Source organism: Sprattus sprattus, assembly GCF_963457725.1.
Source record: "Sprattus sprattus genome assembly, chromosome: 12".
Lineage (NCBI taxonomy): Eukaryota > Metazoa > Chordata > Actinopteri > Clupeiformes > Clupeidae > Sprattus > Sprattus sprattus.
The window spans coordinates 27,179,574-27,198,568 of NC_137910.1; the positions used below are offsets into that span (position 1 = coordinate 27,179,574).

At 42.3% G+C, this 18,995-nt stretch overlaps 1 protein-coding gene across 1 annotated transcript in view; it reads left to right on the forward strand.

Annotated features, from left to right (window-relative positions):
• Positions 1–18,995, forward strand: part of lrmda (leucine rich melanocyte differentiation associated) — a 205,665-nt gene that overhangs the window by 56,900 nt on the left and 129,770 nt on the right. The window lies entirely within an intron of this gene.

Below are 18,995 nucleotides of genomic sequence, written 5' to 3' on the forward strand. Positions count from 1 at the left end.
GAACAAGAAGTTAAGTGAAGGGTACAGGGACCTGGCGAGGGATAGAAACAAAGTGCATTGACTGGCAGTGGCAGGACTCTGCTGACCAGCAGTTTCATTGTCGCCGGACTGCGTCGGTTTGAGAAATGCTGGCTTATGGGAATATTTGAATTTGACAGCGAATGGCCTACACATGACGATTTAGAAAGGAATCCCTTTGAGTGATCAATGTAACTGTATTCAAATTACCACCAATTTAAATTGGGAATGTAGCTGAATACAGTTGTTCATATTTAGTATTATAAATACGTAATGCTGTAACATGTATTCCATTACTCCCCAACACTGATTATAAAATAGTTTGTTCCCTGTTTTAATGAGTTTGCATACACATTTGTATGTTTGCAGAAGTGTGTGTATGTGTGTTTGTTTGTGTATGTGTGTGTGCATCTGTGTGGTTGTATGTGTTTGTGTGCATGCACACGCCTGTGTTTGTCTATGTGTGTAGGCCTGTGATCAGTAATAATTAAATGACACGGTCTGACCGCTGCTGCCATGCAATGCCCTTGTTGTACCTCTCTCCTCCTCCTCATCACTAACATGGGCTGAAGTATCTGGGTAACAGAAATTGATATAATGACCAAATGGGCCTTGTTATCTTCAAGCAGCATCAGCACAGGCTACTTCTGAGGGAGAGCAAAATGTCTTGTAAATATTACAAGTCATTCATCAAGGCTCCCTCATTAGCATATTGCAGAGTGCATGCAGAAATCTAAATAAAAAAGCAGGATTGGAAGCATTTTCATTTTGAAGGAGAACTACTGATGTGGGCAATATTTCACTTTGCACAGATTGATTTTGCCCTGGCCACAAACTTGCCCTTTTTGGCAGCATAAACTTTAGCTAAAGATGGTGCTTGAGTTCAGTTACACAACAATGACTTTAGTCACAGATCTGTGGTGCGTACTGAGGAGCGTGGGGGGCGGTGTAGCCCTGAGCCAGTGTGATGTCATGAGACCTGACGAGCCCCTGCTGAGACTGTCTGATTGGCTGGGAAGATGGCTGATGAGTTTGGAAGGTGACGAGCACTCCCAACAATAGTCATTGTGCAGTATTAATTAGGAGGTTATCACATGCTCCATTTTTCCTTGTCAGATTGAGCGCCGTCCCAGGTGTGCGCTGGGATCAAATGCGGAGAAGCGGCCTGCACGGGAAAGCACAAGTAATGAGATTTCTTCCTCCTGGCCCCCTTGATTCTTTCTCTCCCCTTTTTCATGATATACAACTTGCAATTAAGCATGGCTTGGTGATTCGGTGATTAATGTCACTCTGAGTGCAGAAGGAGCTGTGTGGCGGTGGAGTCCTGCTTTAGCATCCCTCATCGTGCCTCCAGCCTCCCACCTATTACCAGCAAGATGGAGAGGTCCATTTACTATTCACTAACCTTTATGACAGTGCAGTCTTTAATCAGCACTTTATTTCCTTTTGTAACACTTTCAGTCATACACAAATGTCAGCAGGCAGGAGGGGCTGCTGGGCTTCTCTCCTCTCCTCTCGGCTGGCTGTGGTGCTGAGGTGATGTGTGTGATTTATTGGCCTGTGCTTTTTTCATTTGTTGTTGTGGTGGGCTTTTAATTTTTATGGAAGGGCTGCACCAAGTAAATGGTCCCGATGGTTAAATGGGAAAGTACGATAAGGGGGAGATGCCTGGATTGAAAGGAAAGCCATTAGTGTGGGGTTCGTATGATCCTCCTCACATAGCATTGGCCCTGAATTCATAATGGTGTTTGAATCGTCCATGTAGTTCCCCTTAGGGAGATGGATAGTGCAAACTGTTTGCTAACAGTGAACATAGATGGATCTAAAATGGACACGTGAGCTGCTAGGTGGCGGAATGGGACTTTGAGATGTGAAATATATTTCATCTGACAAAAAGCTACAACCATTTGCAATAACATGCAAAGGCCATTGTTCATGTAATAGGGTTCGCTGGGTATGTGTGTGACCCATGTGACCCTATTTCCCTAGTGTGTCTATTCTGGGCCTTATAACAGGACATTATTTATATCCAAGCTCCTTTTATCACTTTTAGGTCAGCCCTCTCAAAAAAAATCTAATATCTGCTCTACATTTTATTTGTAACTATTCACCTCCAAGTGTCAATATTATTTGGCTCATAGCAGTGTTGTCCTGTGATATCTACATTGGAGAGCAAGGTCCCCTCTTGTGCATCAATAGAGCTATTTGTTTTGATGGACATAGTAGCCACAGTGGCTGATGCGCTCTTAAAATCTGAACGTTGTTTTGCCTCTCCGTCCAGGGTCTGTGTTTAGCTGTGAAAGCTTTTGATTTAGCCCTATCCTCCGGAGTCCTATTCACTTGAATAGGCCACAGTAGTTTCGCGGTGCACAAGGGCACCTACTCTTTCTCACTAAACTAGCCGGCAAGCTTTGCTGGATCATTTCCCTCAGTCACACCCTTAGCTTCTGCTGTGGCAGCGTCATTTTCTGCAGCCACTTTTCTCCCCCTCTTTTTGTCTTTCCTCTCCATCGCCCTTTCTCTTCCTCGCTGGCTTTCATAAGCCCAGTAAAGCATGGCCTTCAATTCTCTTGTTCTAGTGTTTTCACTTAGGATCAGGAGTGATGAGCAAAAGTGTTCTGGCTCAATCCTTGAGCAAAGGGCCTGTCGTGACAGGGATTATTATTTATTTGTCATGTTGGATGTAATAAGCTGTAGGTGCAGCATGGAGAGGCCCTTGATTTATTGCTCTGTCGACCGCCACTAGCAGGACGTCTGCTGTAGCGTGCAGGATGAATACCGTGCTGTCAGCTCTGTCCATCCGTCTCCGTCGCCCCGCTCACTCACAACACCTTCCCATTTCATGCCAGAATACATAAACAATCTTTCATTATATTTGATGCCTTTTTTCCTCCTCGCATTTTTTTTTGCACTCCGATGCAGGAAAAGTGACGTTTTGAATTTGACAAGTTTCCACTTCTGAGCTATTTCGTTTGTGCTCCCATGTTTAAGGAAATTTGCATTTGAAAAATTCTGCGTGCTGTCAAGTTGTTGTGTTTGGTCCCCGTGGTTACATGTCCTTTTACATTTGGAATGACATTTGGGTTTCTTTTGTGTTGAATATTCCTGTGTAAGAAAAATTAAACAATCTTAGCAATGGACGGTCAAAGGTTCGCTAACACATTGCAGCATGCACCTCGCAGTATGCCGTAGAGGGGGTTCAAAAATATCACGTCCTGAGTTGTATGAATGGCAGCGCAACAAACCGGCTTAATCTGACCTTAAATGTTTATCACTCAGACTTATTTAGTGAGTGGCTCGGTATTATCCAGTCAGATTGGTTTCCAAGTGCTCCACTGTGAAACTCTGGGTGAAATCAAAACACTGAAATATGGCCTAATAGTCTCCCACCTCTGAGGGAAAGCCACTTGTCTCCTCACTGTCTACTCTCCCCTCTCCCCATTTCTCCTGTGAAAATGTAGCCATTTTCCTGGGGAGGGATTTGCTAAAGTGGAACTGACTTTGTAAATAGGACTCCCATTTATTAGTGGCTTTATCTGAAAACAATGCTGAGTGAGGCATCAAGTCAGACACTTACCCACATATCAGAGCGGGGGGCTTGGCGTGGGGAGCGGCAGGGCTCGGGCGACAGGAGTTAATTAATATATGGAATTTGATTTGGGTCCCTAAAAAAGACTGAGCCAGGCCCGCTTGTCACTTAAGGTCTCGGCAGTCTGATGGCTTTTCTCACTGTAATCTGTGAAGAACATTACTCCCTGCATGGCACGCCCAATGCTGAGTGTGTAATAGCTGAATTAATAACTGGCTATGCTGATAATTATATATGAGAATCAGTTATTTGGCGCTTTAAAGGCACAAACAAGTGTTAATTACACCGAAAACAAGATCCCCTCCCTCTCCCTTGTGAGTCACCCCCCCCCCCCCTCCTTCCCCCCAAAAAAGTAATTTATTATTTCTCTGTGGGAGATGCGTTGCATTTTATGGGTTAATTCTAAAGGTCTTTTTTTTTTTTTTGGCTCGTCGTGCAGCAGAATATTATTTATGGGTTTTTGTTTGTTTTTGGCCATCATTACTAACGTTACAGCTAATAGCAATCATTTGTTATGTGACTGGGGTGGTGATGCTTCAGATGCGGGCAGTGAACTGAGAATACTCATTTGGTAGCCGAATAAGGCTTTGACAGGTCCCATTTATAACAAGCTCATTCCATAATGTCCAGCCTATTAATAATATTTTGTTGCTGTCTAATTAGAGGTGTCTGATGTAAAATGGCCCTAGAGTCAAGAGCAATGTTTGTATTTTAGCGGATATATTCTACTAGGTAGAATTTGAACAGCTTTCATGGCTGCTTTCTCACAAAGGAATATAGTGATTGCATTTATTAATGCTAAGTATGAATTCCACCAGCTCTATGAGTGCTTGTTATAATGATAATGAGTGTGCATGTTAATCCCAGCGCTGGTGGAAGCCTAAATCAAATCCGTTTTAATACAGCTGTCTTTCTCTCTCCAATCTATCCATAAACTAGCTGTGAAGACATGAAGACTCACGGATGCAAATATCTAGCAGCTTATTTCAATGAATGTGAAGCTATAGCACACTGCATTAGTAATATTAAAATTAATTTGTTGACAATAAACCAAATAGACTCACTGGTTTCCATCGTGGACATCAGGACAGAAGCCTTTTGAAGTTAGTGTCAGTGGTTTCAATAGGATATACGTAGTAAGTGATAATTGATAAACTATTGAGGAGACAAGTGATCATTCTTTAGTTTCATTATTGTGTAAGCAGCTAGTTTATGCCACAGGATGCCATGCATGTAAATAAGTGTTGGTTCTGTACAGTACAGCAGTGGAAATGTACTGCCTCTTCTGCTGTGGTATTTTATGGCGTGTATTTTTTATATGTTCTCTTTTGCAGATTGAAGTATTTTTCTTTTAAATAATTTTGACATGTACATGTTATTTGTAGGTTGCATTTATCACTTTAAAGCAACATGAATTAGGGATCAATTCCAGGCGGGGCTAGTCAGGAGGCAGTGAGAAGCATCAGTTTGATTCTGTTTGTGTTGGTAGTGAGAACTGAAATGAACCTCTCAGCAGTGATTGGGTGTTGGAAGCAGCACTTAACACAGCCAGTCTCCTCCAAGTGTTGTGCTCTCTGGGCAAACCACAGCTGACGTGGAGCTGATCAGCCCTTAATTAGGGATACATTTTCTCCCTGTGATTTCTATTGATGTGTGGGGAAGAAAAGAAACATTGAGCTGCTACCTGACCAGAGTACCAATTGTTTCAGAAAAGCTGGTAATCTCTTTCTCCCTCCCTCTCTCTCTCTCCCTCTCTCTCTTTCGTCCTCTCCCTGCCTCCTTCCATTTTCATTTTCAGCCTCTCCTTCTCACTTTCCACCCTTTTTTTGTCTCTCTTTGTCTTTCTCGCTCTTTCTCTCTCTCTCTCACTAAAGCACACACACACACACACATTCTCTGCTGCTCTGACCATATATCTCTCGCTCGCTGTCTCCTTCTCTGTTCTCTTTGTTGTTTTCTCACCATTCCTCCCTCCCCTTGCTGTCCTGTCTGTCTGTATCTGTGTGAGTGCATCTGGAAGGGAGAGGTGAATGATAAAGGTGGGGAGACGAGGTGCGGCAGGCATTAGTGTATTCTGTTTGCCTGTGCAATAGAGAATGACACACGTCAGGCCCCTCCGTCAGCAGCGGTGGGGTGGGGGTGTGTGGGGGGGTGGAGATGCAGATGGGAACAGAAAGGCTCCCCGGTGGCGGGGCGGCGGCAGGGGCTGTGATTGCAGGGATCCGGGGATGAAGTCTGCACTGACAAAGTGCGGCGATTGATGGATGGACAAAGCCGGGAAGTGGATGTGAGAATGGATGAGGGCAGAGGGGGGAATTTAACGGAGGCAAACAGGGAGAGACAGAGAGGAATGACCTGCTAAAGTATTCAGGCACACACAAATCCCCACAGCAATTTACTCACCCACTAACTGCACACCCCAAGATTCTTTTGCATCTGTACAAATTGGCCCCAGCACAGAGGAGGGCTTGTGACAGGACGGCATGGGCTGGATGATCTCACACGCCCTTGTTTTATGGATGTGTGCATGCATACACTCCCAGCCCTTGCTGTTGACACTTCTGCCATTTTTACGTTTTCATTTAATGGTTTGTGTGAAGACCAGGATGTCTGTGGTTTTTATGGAGTCATCAATACCCATAGCCACAAATCAAGAAGGTCCTAAAGTACTGCATTGTGAGAATAATATATTCCTTTGGAAGAACATATGGGACCCTCTGTGATTGATTTGCTAATACTGTATTTCACGTATTCAACACAAAAAGGGTATTTTGTGCCTAGCATTCTCACTCAAGGGATTAAATGCTTCAAAAGGGAGGTTCGGTGATGTGTTTTTATCTGTTATATGAGCATTTCTTTCTTCTTCAATAATAAATTGAACACAATCAAAACTCTGTTTTTCTCCCAGAGAACAGCCATGGATAAAGAGTAGACTAGTTTATTCATTGTCATAAATCATATTCATTTTCAAACATCCCCTCTGGCTACTGCTGGACATACAATTCATTGACATTACCTTACCGCAGTATTGGTTAGCATGGCCTCTGTCAGGTCTAGGCAGCTGACTTGTATGTTATTTTTTGTAGCCTTTAGCCTGTGTCTGGGAGTGTGGGCTGTGTGCTTGGATACTTAGGACATGTTCTAGCTCTTGAATAGCTAATAAGTCCTGAAAGGAAAAGACAAGGCCAGTAACCTTGTTGTCCTGAGCAAACCCTTCCGAGACTCTGTGTGTGTGTGTGTGGTGGTGGGGGGGAGTGAAGTGTCTCACGGCGGGCTGCCGAATGTATTCTCATTATGTTCCGTACCTGCTCTACATTAGATGTCACTGGTGGTGGCGAGAGAGGAGGTAGGGGAGGTGGGGAGGCAGAGGGGGGTTGAGGTGGGGCGTCTCCAGATTAAGACTAATGCCACTGGCCCCAGGAACTCCGATTAGAATCACACTCATTACTCAGGGCCTGGTGACGGAAGCAATTTAAAGCCCTGGTCTTTACAGTACAAGGGGCAGGGCAGCACCCTGTCAGGGAGTGGAGTTAAAACACACCCACTCTCCACTCCTTCATCCTGTCCCGAGGACCAAGGGCGTTTGAAGGCCAGATGGTTAGTGGCTCCACTGACACGCACCCGTTCGCCTGCACTTTATTTCATTAAGAGAGGAGAAAAAGGAAATGTGAGAAACCAAGATGCCATTTTGCATATTTGTTGAGAGGAGAGGTTGTGTGGATGAGGTGCTAATACACTAGTGGTGCTGGGGAGGAGGTGCAAATGCACTAGTGGTGGTGTGGAGCAACAGTGCTGGTGATCCAAATTGAATGGGACCTGTGTAAAAAGAGTGGAGGCCCCACTTTCACTGTGGAGGACCTTTGTTAAAGATTAGATGGTCAATACATGTCAGCCATTTGTCACTCCTGGTGATTTAGAAAGGTGGGTGAGACTCTCCCACGGCAAGGTTAGCGCCGCTCCCAAGCCTCCGATGACAGGCGGCCAAAAGAATGACAATCAGTGTGAGCTCTGAGCCGCCTGCCATTCAATAATGAATGATTGTCCCATCAATTAGCGCCTGTCACAGAGGAAACTGTATCAGCCTAATGAAGGTGCCTGCTTTGTGCGCTAACACCACTAACTTAATGCCACTCCTGGCCTGGGCTGGGAAAAGGGGGATCCTTTATATGTTATCCTTTAAAGAGGAATTAGCTCTCTTCCTGAAGTGGGTTATAATAAAGTTATATAATTTTTTACACGTGTCTGAGTTTCATGTATGTGTGTTTGGAAGGGTTTCCTCTGTGGGTATAAGTAAGCCAGTGTATATTTTTGTTTTTGCATGAGGAAGTGTATGTGGTGTGTGTGTGTGTGTATGTGTGTGTGTGTCTGTATGTGTGTGTGTGTGTGTGTGTGTGTGATTGTGTGTGTATGTGTGTGTGTGTCTGTATGTGTGTGTGTGTGTGTGTGTGTGTGATTGTGTGTGTATGTGTAAGTGTGCACATGTGCCATCATTTCCTCCAGTTGACCTTGGAGAGTGTTTGACAGATGCGCTGAGAGGTATGATGGGGAAATGAATGATCTGAGTGAGGCGAGCGGCGGATCATCCTTGTGTGTGATTAGCTGTGAAGTCTTGCAAACACATCACCCATGTCACATGTCGACTGTTTATTTATCTCACACCCCCCAGCCCACACCTCCCTCTCTGCTCCTCCTCTTTGGAGCTCAACAAATATTCATCGCTGGTGGAGGTGTTTATACGACAAAAACATTAGAAGAATATGTAGTAAATATGTAGTACATACATTTACTTAACATATTATCTTCGTAATAGCACCCAATAATGATGGTGGTTACTCTGTAACAGTCCATATCCTGTACTGTATCAGTTTATTTTCTTAAATATAAACATAACTGACTCTACTGTTATTACTACTTTTGTACTGGCTATAAAGGAATAATTACCCTTATACAAACATTGCTGATTTACAGTGACTGGTCCACTATTAAACATACTCCTGGATTTCATCATTCCCATATTTGTTCCAGACATATATGCTGTATCAGTTTATGGTCATAGATGCAGACACCAGTACATTTGGAAAGTCGGAATGACAAATGGCTCCCCATGCTGAGGAGGAACAGTCTATTGATTGATACTTAAATGTGTCCCTGGAAATATTCAGATGTTTTATTGCGGCCATAAAAATGGAGCTTTACATCACACTACCCCACTGAGTCCCATTTGCTTAGCATCTAGAGTCACGTGGCACAGTGGATTGCTTAACAGCTGTCAGTCATGGCTCCTGACGTCTGACAGCCCAGAGACGGGCCTGCTGAACACAGCGCCTCCACTCCTCCCTGCACTGGAGATATAGTCATTCACCAGGAGAAATCCTAACGCCGTGTAAAACAGTCTGTCTCCGAGCCTTCCCCCTCCCCTACAGCCCCCCCCCCCCCCCCCCCCCCCCTCCCTTGTTTTTTAACAAATGGGCATCAACAGGCCATGAAATAATCAATGCTGATGATCCATCTTGGGCCCTGTCGATATGTTAATGAGTCAGCCTCATCGTTATTGCTACAAGGCCATAAATCACTCCCTTTTACCAGAATGCATAGCAGCTGGTGCGGCAAACCCCTGGCCAGGAATAAAACACTGCCTTTTAACGATTAATGTCCAAACATTCTGCTGCTCTGCGGCTTGATTGTTTTCAGATGCCAAAAAAGTGGGACGGATTGTAAATCAATAAAACAATAAGACAAAGTGTTTTAATAAAAGGAGAGGTTGTGAGTAAATCATCACAGTTTGCCATTTAGCACCGCTTCCTTGGTAACGAATAATTGGATACCTGGTACCCAGAAGTCATTTTTAAGGTTATAAATGCTCGTGTCTGCGGGTGGTGAGAAGCTAGCTGGCTGTTTGCCTCCTATTTTTCAACTGAATGTGTGTGCATCTGTCAGTGTGCGTGAGTTTTTTATTGTATTTTCTTTCTTCAGTGTTTTCGCAGAGCAGAGTCTATGATGGAAAGAAATCAATTCAAAGTGTAGATATTTTGTACAATTGGTGTACAGCTATTCTACCATTGTGTTTTAGGAGCACTGAAATATGTGTCTCTTTTCGTTTCATCTCTGTTAAATTATTCAGAAAGTAACCTGCCATGCAAATGTATTTAGAATGTGTGGGGGAATGAAACGGGACAGGTTTTTCATCCCATACACATTCTAAAGTTCAGACAAACAGTATAAAGAATAACATTTTAAAATACAATCCCAGGATTCATCAGGTCATTAGGTTTAGAATTTGCTTCCTTATAAGAAATAGTATTTGTGAGAGAAAAGGTGTACCTGAGAGAGATGCTATGAACATTAATCTCAATAAAGATCATTTCTTTTTCAAGGTGAGTGTATGATGCACTCTTGTTTAGTTGCCCAATTATATGGTTGTCTGATTCTTGGTCTGATTCTCAGACAACCATACACGTATCTGTAGCTGAAGCGTCAGCCAAAAGGAATTTTGTTTACTCTGGAAGGCTTTTGGAGGCACACCTTGTTGAATGAAGTATATTATCTTTAAACCGTGTTGATAGGCTTCATAGCAGTGGAACAGTGGGGGAATGGGATGTTTTTCTCACCCATATCTGACTTGGGGAAGATGCTGGAAGTGCAGCTGATTGTGTAGTGTTCTTATACCAATTTAGGGCCTGTTATGGTTATTGCCGCTTAATGCTATTGTAAAAATTGAACATGACACTTGGTGATTTATTATCTGCATGTTTTCTTAACCTTGGATATTGGATTGTTTGTCAGAGCATATCCCTTTGATTTACAGCAAAGTGTGTGGCTGATAAAAACACAGCCCCTCCCAGCACAGTATGCAAAATGCCTGGCCTCCTGCTCCACGCTGTGTGTATCCACACTGTTGTTGTGAAGGGCTCAGATGGAGAGAACAGATGAGGCTAGGGGCTGTGGTGACGAAAACACATTTGTAACATTTCTCAGGAATGGAAGCTGTCCCATGTGAGTTTTACCTCACTTCATTTTATTAGACTCCTGTGTGTCATCATAACGAACAGTTTACCTCAGAAGTCGTAAAATGCTGTGTTTTTGTAACTCTGTGATTTGGCTGATGTCTTCTTCAAAAAACACACTAAATTCATGAAATATCACTGCGGAACTAATATATAGAAAGAAGACTTGATCTTACCTCAGACATGCACGTACACGCAACCTCTCTTGCTATCTCTTTGTTTGTGTCTACTGTGTGATAGCAGCATTAGCATAGTGGTCAGCTCTGTCTCCGGATGCTGAGCAGCGGTGCGTATGGCTCGAGGGGACACTCTGTACTCTGCCCCCTGCCCCTGGACTGGATGCCTTTGTGTCCTCTTCATGAGGCTCAGCCTGCTCCGCTGCTGGACATCTCAGTGCTGCTCAGCTCTTTATGTGACTCCTCAGGACGCTTCCAGAGAAGGCACTCATAAATCTCAGCGTTTACAACAGCCCCGGCCAACTTCATATTATTCACACCAGTGCTCCTCCAAACATTGGTCCATATTTTCAGTACAAAACAGTGTCTAGCAAGACCTCTCTAGACTCATAATACCTGGGGGTTGGAAATGCTGTGTGGAGCAAAATATCGGAGTGGTGTGCCTTAAAGCTCCCTTGTAGATCAGTTTTAACTTTACTCAGTGTCTTAACAACCACCAGCCTGCCCCAACAGCTATTTGGATAAGGTCTCATGAGAATAACTGTTTAGGTACATGCTCATTTGATGGAATAAGCAGTCCTTTTGTTGAATAAACTGAGGAAAGAAACATAAAGGAAAACATACTGTTGTGAAATACAGGGGCACCAGTAAGAGTAAAAAAAAACATTTTAAAGAGGTGAAAAAAGAGCCTAGATGCCCCTGCAGTGCTTATACATATCCCTAAGCTGAATGCTAGTCTGGCATGTGGTGCATAGCTCATGGAGGGCCTGAAAGCTTCAACCTTCCCCATGTATTTACATGTAGACAATTTACTTTAGACTCTGACATCTTAAATTCCTGTTATCATTTCTGGGACTGAGACATATTTGTTATGGTGCAGCCAGCCTTTCCCTTCCCAGTGCTAAGTATTATAATGATGAATACACTTCACTGGTTTATGCCAACTCAAGGCGGACATTACAGCAGTTGTTTAAGTTTGCTAAAATAAATAGGGAGTATTTCAATTGAGATAGATAGCAGAGACGAGTCTGGGAAACTGCAAAGTTTGACTTGTGGAAGTTGCCTTTCTAAACTGTTTTTGTTACTAAGACAAGGAACATTAACTTCAGATGACAAAGAAAGTAAATAATGGATCAGTAGGCTGCAATGAATGCCATGTGTTGAAGGAGCAAATGAGCCTTTTATTTTTCTATCCATCTATTCATCCATACACGTCAAATGGTGAAATATGTCCTCTATGTCTTCATCTCTTGTCAGAGAAAAACTAAATAGATCATTAGACAGACTCCATAACTTAAACATAGAAGGCTGTTGCCTCTGGGCGCAGAGATACTCAGTTCTAATACTTTTGTGGTGTTGTGCCACCATTTTTTTTTTAAATGAAGGATTGTATTAAGTAACAAATTGCAGTCCCTGGTGTGTGCATACAGTATAGGTGTTAAGATATTAAGACATTAGAGCATGTCTGACCTGTTATTCGGCTCGCGAGGTTATACTGGAGCACAGGCTAAATATGGCAATCCAACCATACCTCTATATTGAAAATGAAGCAGAGGATACTTGATCTGGCACTGTGGCTTCAGAGAAGTAAATGTATTACTGAGGAAGCCACTAATAAAATGTTGATTCACTGATAGAGCTATTTGAAGAGGGCATTTACATTTATATATTTTGCATGTGCTTGTTTATTAGGGTGCATCAAAAAACAGAGTTCAAACATATTGATCTGTCTGGGTGCTTAAAGTGTTACCATCAATGCAAAAACAATAAATGCTAAATATTTTTGCGATACGTGGTGATCTAGAGGTGGAACGGCACATCAGCTTTTACGGCATAAGGGGGTAAGCGGCACCCATTCGGAGCCATGATACATTTTTGATGTCGTTCTCTGGTGCCCAGGGGCGGTTCTAGCAAATTGGAGGCCCTGGGCAAAGAACAATGTTGAGGCCCCCCCCCCCCCCCCCCCAAAAAAAAAAAAATAGTTTTAATGTTATGTGGAACTGACATTTATTGTGAGTATATGACTTTAACAATTAAACAGTTGTAAATTACTTTAATTATGAGGTTTTGAGTGCAGTGTTTTAGTAGTGTAACTTTTTTTATTTCTTAATCAAAACAATGTTACTTGTTACATTTGATTAATGCTTTATAGTTCTGTTTCTGAATGTTTTCAACTGAAACTTCCAAATTTGTAGAGGTCCTGTTTTAACCATTTCAATTCTCTCTCTCTATCTGTTAATTTGTCACGCCATAGGGGTCTTCACTAATCACTGTATGTCCACCATTGATGTAGGCTACTCACATTGTTGACATCACCGCTGTCGTTATCAGCCAGCTGTGCTTGAGCTGTGTTCATGACCATGGCAGTATCATGCGTGTCGTCGTCAGTGCGGGTGTGACAGTGTCTCAGATATGGGCAGCTGTGGTATATGATGGCTCACCGTTTGTAGAAGCAAAGCAGGCAGAGCTAGTTGGTGTCGCTACAAGCTGTTTGTCTGCTGCTGCTGCTAGCAATCGCTAAACTTGGCTTAGCCGCACTTGAAACATCAGATGAACTCGACACATTATCAGATATTTCTTCCACTTCCACGGACGAATTCCTTGATAGGAAATTGTGTGTTACCTTAGGTAATTTCTCCCTGAACTTCTCATCCTGCCCTTTCCTCTTTCTTTTCTCGCTGCCACTTAAAAGACGTTTCACGCTTAACTTTGCGACCATACAAGTCACCACACGAAAAATTGTTAATGACAGAAAAGTCACGTGACCTGGAATAATTTGTTCCATGAGGGAATTAAGATACATTTTAAGCTGATACTGAAAAGAAAATAATCGTTTTTCATGCTTATTATGAATTGTCATTATTTTGCAATGCCAAGTGATTTATTTTAATTAGCAAAAAAAATTAAAAATCGGAAATACGACGAGGCCCCCCTGGTGGCCGAGGCCCTGGGCAACTGCCCGGTTTGCCCGTTCGTTCGGTCCGCCCCTGCTGGTGCCATCACTTTTGGATTTGGTTTCAATGTTTGGTTTCAAGAAGAATAAACAAGCCATGTGACAAAGTGCGAGGACGCATACACACATCATTTCCACGAGAACTTAGATTTTGGCCTATAGTCCATTCCGCAATGAGTTTACTAGCTAGGTATTGATAGCTAGTATAATTTAGCTTTGCTACCTCATCGTAAGTTAACGTTAGTTTTGGAAATCATTCGTTTTGGAGATCATTTTGGCCGGTCCTATAGTCTATTCTGCAATGAGTTTAGTAGCTAACTATCGATAGCTAGTGTCACTACCCGATGGTAGTCGTTACCCGATGGTAGTCGCGCATGATCAGACACAAGCGGCCTAGAACCATATGGTAACTTTTTGTGAAATTTGGCACACTCATTAAGGACAGTCCCTTCTTCATTCACACAAAGTTTCATGGCTCTCATTACACCACTCTAGCGCCACCAACAGGTCAAAGTTGGACTTTTGTAACACACGCAACTTTTGAACAGTATGACCGATTTTCATAAATGAGGTACCATTGGATTCCCTGGATCAAGACGAATTAAACCCACCCCATGGCGTCAATTTCCGGTTCTATCAAAAACCTTTGAAAGCCTACTCCTCCTACAATTTTTGGCAAATCTTCATCAAAATCACCAGAGATGATCTTCAGACCTAGCCTCACAAAAATTATCAACAGAATTTTGATCCTCACAACCGTTTGTCCGGTACAGCCACTCAAATCAGCCAAAAAGTCGCCAAACAGGAAGTGAAGTCATATCTTGGCAAATCTTTGAGAAATCAACACCAAACTTGATATGTCACTGGAAGACACTACAACATGTTGCCATGTGCAAAGGCAACTTCATATCTTCAAAAATGATTGATATAAAGCAAATTGGATACATTGTTAACGCTAAAACAATGCTTTACACATCAACAGGTCAAAAAGTGATACTCTGATTGAATCACAAGTTCATGTGAAGACACTTGAGAATGTTTAGAACACAAATCTGAAAAAAAATTGACTGTAAGATGAAAAGTAGATTTTTGGTGAATATTTGAAATACACATGCTTGGCTAATTGCTAGGGTGTTTCTCTCTGCCTCTGACTGCCTCTGCCCCTCTGGTCTTGCGCGCGTGATTCTCTCTCTCTCTCTCACACACACACACACACACACACACACACACACACACACACACACACACACACACACACACACACACACACACACACACACACACACACACACACACACACACACACACACACACAGGGACAGGCTCAGGCTCCTTTGACACGCGCAAGTACACACACACAACATTTAAGGAAATTTAGGGATGACCACACCCCAACTCACTCTTAGCTTGAAGCCATGGCCCTTGAGGATCTTCAAAGTAATGCATTTGAAATGTAATATCCCATTGGCAAGTCTGCAGCACGGATTTTTCTATACAGTGACAAAGTTGTGAAATTTGGCACACTTATTGGGACCAGTCCTCTCATCAATTTCACCAAGTTTCATGTCTCCCACTCAAACCCTCTAGCGCCACCAATGGGTCAAAGTTGAAGATGTGTTTATACATGTTACTTTTGAACAATATGCCGCATTTTCCAAAATGAGGTATCTTTGTATTCCCTGGATCAAGACGAGTTTAACGCAGTCTATGACATCATTAACATTTATATAGATTCTCAAGCTATTGTGAATGTTTAGGAAAAGTGTTTTTTCGCAACTCCTCCTACAATTCTTGTTGAGTTTTCTTCAAAATTGCCACACATCATCTTCAGACCAAGCCTCACAAAAGTTAACCCCTGGCGTTTTGATTTTCGCAACCGTTTGTTAGTTACAGTCAATCAAATTGATGTGGCCGAATTGATTTGGCTGCCATTTTGAATGAATGAATATTAGGTTTTTGGTGAATATCAAATAGTCACCAAATTTGTCACACTCTTTGGGACCAGTCCTCTCATCAATTTCACCAAGTTTCATGTCTCCCATTTGAACCCTCTAGCGCCACCAATGGGTCAAAGTTGAAGATGTGTTTACACACATTACTTTTGAAGCGCATGATCGAAAGTTGTGAAATTTGGCACACTCTTTGGTACCAGTCCCCTCATCATTTTCACCAAGTTTCATGTCTCCCATTTGAACCCTCTAGCGCCACCAATGGCTCAAAGTTGAGGCTGTATTTACACTTGTGGTCAAAAGTTGTGAAATTTGGCACACTCTTTGGGACCAGTCCCCTCATCAATTTCACAAAGTTTAATGTCACCCACTCAAACCCTCTAGCGCCACCAATGGGTCAAAGTTGAAGATGTGTTTACACACGTTACTTTTGAGCCATTTGCCGCATTTCCCAAAATGAGGTATTTTTTGGATTCCCTGGATCGAGACGAGTTTAACGCACTCTATGACATCATAAACAATTATATAGATTCTCAAGCTAATGTGAGTGTTAAGGAAAAGCGTTTTTTAGCTACTCCTGCTACAATTCTTGTCGAATATTCTTCAAAATTGCCACACATGATCTTCAGACCAAGTCTCACAAAAGCTATCCCCTGGCGTTTTGATTTTCACAACTGTTTGTTAGTTACAGTCAATCAAATTGATGTTGCCGAATTGATGTGGCTGCCATTTTGAATCAATGAATATTACGTTTTTGGTGAATATCAAATATTCACCCAATTTTGGAACAGATTATATTCAGACCCGAATCACCTCGACTTGTCAAAATAGGACTGAATTACAGCTGTTTAAATTATTTAAACTTGGTCCAAATTTGACAACCATTGCCACAGGAAAAAACACTTCTATTTTGAAACAGTAACTGAACTCTGTGATTTCCATCTCCATCCATCTCTCTTATTTGTCCAGTGTGCACTCCGTACGTTGTCAATGACCGCCTCAGTGCGCGAGCACACACGCTACCATTTCACTCCGACTAGCAATTGCGAAGCAGTCTATTAGCTTTTCTTTAAACACAGTAAACTGCAATACACTGTCACTGACGTCGCAGTCGTCTGTCCGATGACTTTAGTCAGTATATATCTCACCCTATATCCTAGAAGTAAGTACCAGTGTGTAAATTATAAATAACAGTACAGTGTGTAAATCTGTAATACAGAGCTCAAAACTAGCTGGCTGCTTTCATTGGGTCTCTCGCGTTACTCCCCTCGTGTTCACCCTCCAGCTTCCGTAAGCACAGCCTCAGTTCAAGGGTCAAATTGTCAAAACCAACTTTAAAAAAACAGAAAAACATTTAAGCATGCAGTTTGAAAAGATTTTTGAAACGTTTGGAAATATTTTAACAATTAAGAAAAACAAGAAAATATAGCTCAGGGATACACATATTTCGTGGACATGATGAATCTGCTCTCAGAGGATGCCACTGTTGTACAAGTATGCTTGGAGCTGGATATTTATTTTTAATACCAATCATCTGATGTTTGTGAAAGAGATTGGTACTTTAGTACTTTGGCTACCGTGTTGTGAGTAGAAAGTTAGGCCATACTTCCCGATGTTCAGTTTGTGTTGTACATAGGCCTACTTACAGTCTCTGGTCAGTGGGTGATTGAAAGTTGTGCTACGCTGTGATGGGCCGAGCCTTAGGTTGCCATCAAAATGTGGGTTTGGCCCATAGAGCTCAGTGACAGAGTGAGGGTTCAAAGATATATGTTTTAATATCACTTTAAAAATATCCAGGAGACCTGCTAAGCCTCTAAATCAGCCTGCTAAGCCTCTCTATATGCAGAGGACAAAACTCAGCAGTCTCTATAAGAACAAACCTGCTTAGTCTCTATCAGCAGAGGACAACAATCAGAAGTACCAGGGTCACACATATTAACATACCTGACAAGACAAAACTCAAGTCCCCCTCTAGACAGATCAATGCACATATATACGAGGTGGCCAGCACCATTTCTAAAAAGAAGGGGTAGACACAAAAGTCAAACAATACACAAATGACAAGACAGACCCTGAGACATAAAAATAGCATTCCTCTGTATGGCAAAAAAAAAGGAACCTTATCAAAGTTGTCTGGCCCAGACCATTCCCATTGTCCTTTCTGCCAGGCTAGGCAATTAGCAGTGTCATTCAGCTGGCAGAGGACACAAACTCCCAACTGCTTGGTAATCCATTTCCGTATGCAATGAGACACTGCTGGTGCACCAACTTAGTTCATTTAAATAAATGGTTCTTACTTTGAAGAGGTTTGTGCAATCGGTTGTGGGTTTCTGTGTGTGTGTGCAAAACCATGTGTGTTTGTGTGCGCTAGCAGTCGCTAATACAAGGCAGGAGTGAGCCGTGTGCCGAGTGTGCTGTAGATAAGACGGGTATCAGGCCCTTCAGAAAGAGTAGTTGCTGTTTGTGTGTATCAGTCAGTGGAGCCCCACAACAGAAACGTCATTGAGGATTTTAAAGTAACGTAACAGTATTGAACATAATGAATGAATGAATAAGGAAAATTAACTCCTTCTGAAAACTGATTTTTCTTACTGGCCTGTCTGCACATGTGTGAATGTCAGTGGTTCAGGGTCATGTTCTGTACAGTAATATAGTTTAAACTAAGTCTGAAACGCACTTCAATGTGATAGCTTTTTTATGTACCGAAACAAATTCATTGTGAGTAATTGCATGTTCATGGTTTCCCTTATTAGGTTTATTCCTATGGTAAAGCAGTTGTGCCTATTTGCCCTAGGGTATCAAAGGTGAGGTCTTGTCTGTTTAGCTGGGTACCTACATATACCAACTGTGCTTTGGAGATAAAGAGAGTGCACAGTTATGTGATATGTGTGTAACGGTAGCCTGCGGGTACAGTGCTGTGCAGTGAGTAAACATCTCAACATCTAAACATCACTCACTCCTCAACATCTTAAGAGAAATGCTAGAGACAGATGCTAGTGTCCATGGGTTTGAGCATCCTTGCTAGCATGCTCACCTCCCATGCCTCTAGTTGTGAGTTTGAGTCCTGTGCTCGTATACGGGCCATTCTACCGAATTGATGCAAAGTCATGTCGGATATATTTTGAATTTTTTTATGGTTTATTCCCAAAACTTTGTCCGTATGTATATTGTACCATATCTAAAGTACCAGTGGTGGTCCGTCAGGGCCTTCAAGGCCTTCTCTGCTGGCCTAAACATAATCAGAAAGTAAATGTAATAAAATAAATTTAATTTCAATATTTTCTTTTCATAAATATGTATTTAATT